This window comes from Arachis ipaensis, chromosome B06, assembly GCF_000816755.2.
Source record: "Arachis ipaensis cultivar K30076 chromosome B06, Araip1.1, whole genome shotgun sequence".
In the NCBI taxonomy this organism is placed as follows: domain Eukaryota; kingdom Viridiplantae; phylum Streptophyta; class Magnoliopsida; order Fabales; family Fabaceae; genus Arachis; species Arachis ipaensis.
Window position 1 is genome coordinate 111,942,744 of NC_029790.2, and position 3,457 is coordinate 111,946,200.

A 3,457-nucleotide genomic window follows, 5' to 3' on the forward strand; every position below is an offset into this window, starting at 1 on the left:
GGTCCCTGCACCAAATTTTTTTCTTCAGTTAAGTCCCTCTTAGTAGTAATTGGCTTAATTTTATAGGGACCCAACTAAAAGAAAAATAATTCGTACAGGGACCTAAATAAAAGGAAAAAAAAAGTGTAGGGACCCAATTAAAAAAAAAAAATTGGTGCAAGGACTCAATTAAAAGAAAAAAAAGTATAAGGACCTAATTAAAAATTTTGTGAAACTATAGGGACCAACAGAGTAATTAAACCTTAAACAAATCAGCACTGTAACTTCCATACAAATTTTTCAATGAATCTTTTTTCTTCCACAGTTCCTCTTAAATGTTTTGTTAACTGATGCCTGAACATCTAGAGACAGGGCTGCTTCTGCCGTGGAGTCATCAGCTGCATTAGGAGAGGTTCTCTTGGCTGGAGTTTGATAGGAGCTATCACCATTGATCTCAACAGCGAAATCCTAAGTTTCACACAAACTCCACAATTAGAAACTATCTACTCAACAGCCTCTTCATTATATATAGTTATCTCTGTTTACCGTAGCTAACAATATTATGTGACACGCATAAACTCTTTACCTTGGACAAAGAAACTGCAGCATGTCCATTGCTATCTTCATCTATTTTAGCTATAAGGATATTAGCTAGCATCTGCGAATACTGCAGGAAGCAAGATGAATTTAAGAAATAATGTTAGGTTCAACAATACATTGAACAGCAAAGCAGAGTTTTAGCTCTTCGCATAATATCCTGCACTTACAGAAGCATCACAAGAAGAGTTGGCCACACCATAACTGGACATGAGGGACTCGTCGTCCGAAAGTTTTGTGATGCTGTACACCCCCTCCACGGCATTGATATTCTTGTATGTGATGTTAAGCTTGAATAAGAACCTTTTGTTAATCATATTCTCTAGGTATTTAGGGTATGACTCTCCTTTCTCCTATTTCTTTACTTGGAGATTAGAATTTTTTACTCAGCCGCATAAACATATTTGACATAACAAAAAATATTTTAGCTCGAATCAATTTGACTTACAGATAATTCCTTAACTTTCTCAGCAGCCTTTCCTACCATTTTCTTTGCTTTTTTGTTCCACACAAGGAGGTTGAGACAACAACTTCCATCAATCATAATTACTTGGAGCCTATACCTGCATCAATATCTCAACAACACATTACCCTAACCCTAAAAGATAACTACATGCAACTACACTATATTTGCAAATTTAATATGTAAAGCATGCATAAGAAAAGATGGAAAATTTGCTGATCTAACAACTAACCTTGGCATAACCTTGAAGCTTACACGCCTACAATTATCACATCTATCTTTGTTCTGCACAACCTTCTTGGGACATGTCTTTTACGACGTATAGGACCAATCATATTTACCAACCTCTAGAGAAACAATGGTCCCAACAATCCAGCACGAGGTTTCCTAACAAAAATTGTCTAAGTCAATAACGAAATACTTACGGCCTAAGTTATTAGGTTGCAATCTCACATCAGTCATATTAAGAACCTTTTCTATAGTGCACACAGGTATAATGCCAACGTTGATCTCATCTGTGATTGAGTATTGAGGTTGCGTTTCCAGTTGACTTATTCGTTGTGAACATGGAACAAAATCCGTTGCCAATCTGTGCATATGGCAAAAAAGTTAACATGTATTACTATCACAATCAAAATCTGGTATCTAAATACAGAATAGACTAAGTATTTTTGCACTAATGACACACCTTTTCTTGAAGTCAATAACCTTAAGAAGGTTTGGATTGAAGTAACATCTGGATACATAGTAGGTGCTTTGAATATTGACAGAACTCAAGTATATGTTGGACTTAAAGAGCTAAACCACCATTATGAAAGACTCCCCATCATCTTGTTGGAGGTGTTAAAGAACTTCATAAACCAATTCCCTAAACAATGTACATTTAATTTTGCGCTTTCTGCAATGAAAAACATAACACCATACCTTAACTAATTTGTCCACTGTTAATTACTAATCATATAAAATAATACATCAAACTTATATATTGTTTGCCCCTATAATATAATAAGCACAATGTGTTAAACTAATCTAACAACTTCTGCTGAGTCACGATCTATTTAACATATCCAACAATTTAGAGACATTATCTCAAAACAAAAATTACTTTCCCTGTATTCTGTTTCTATTTTGTAACAACAGAACTGTAATGACCTGAGGCTTGTCTACCTAAATTTGATGGTTCCAATAAAGATTGCATTTTTTCTTTTTCTTTAGTGTGTGACCACAATTAATACCGAAGATAAGCCTGAGTTAAATGATTGAAGACTCATTCTAAATTCACAGCCGACACACATTCAAAACAATAAACATTACTCTAGATCTTTCAATTGAAGTGTAATACGCTTGGTTTCATCACCAGTGCGTGTAATCAGCCTCCTGACCTTGTCCTTTCCAACAACCTCTCTTATGTAATCTACATTTTACAATATATAGATTTAAATCTAAAGGTGTAAAAACTTTCACGATCATAGGAAGACACAAAAAGCTATTTCAATTAAACTTACCAAATAATAGATTTTCGTCGGTTGAACCACTTTCCTCAAGTTCATGAAACGAACGAAACTTGAATGGGTTAAAAGAGAAAGTCTCAATAGGTAGGACTGCCCCTGTAGTCTTTGTATAAAAGTTAAGCTTGTACTTATGAGGAGTTATCCTAACCTTTCCATTGTTAAGCTTGACAATAAAATTTTGCATACTATAAACAGCATGCTCTTTTATCCTGTTCCTGAACAATTTCAACCCAGGCTTGAAAACAGTTACATGAATTCTATCACCCTGCAAGTTGGATAAAAACAACATGAACATAACTTATTAGTACGCACTTAAGAAGAAGCTGAAAGGTATAAGTATCAATCATGCAAATACCTTCTCATCCTGAAAAATCAACTCCAAGCTAAGCACCTCATTCTTGTTCCACTGACTGGGAAACACATACAATCGAGCAACCTCCACAACCAAGGACCAAGCAAGCTTGGTTGGATTGATATCCCTAACAAAATCCTTCATCGCAGCCAACTTTTGCAGCAGAAAAGAATATCTTAAGCTATAGTAGGTCCAAATAACAATACACATATATCTTTTGTATAAGCTCTAGGGATCTCATATTTATACACAACTATTCCTTTCACGATCACTATGGTGAGTGGAAAAATTCGTAATTTTTGAACACCTGAGGGAGTATGCCTAAGTGGGAGGTACCAAGTCGAGTGCTTTATTAACCGTAAGTTACTCATCATGCACTGCAGAACATTCTGTCTCTACAAATATTTTAAATTTTTGCAACACCTCTCACCAAGCAAGCCGTCACGTTAGCGTGGTTTTTGGAAGTAACACTGCAGCCTCATTCACTACGATGCAATATCGGCAAAGAACCCTGTTGATAGGACGTCAATTTCTTTTCGGATGTGAGCCCTGTTG

The 3,457-nt window shown here is 35.6% G+C and overlaps 1 pseudogene; it reads right to left on the minus strand.

Moving 5' to 3' along the window:
• On the minus strand, nucleotides 280-3,046 carry LOC107647362 (annotated as a pseudogene).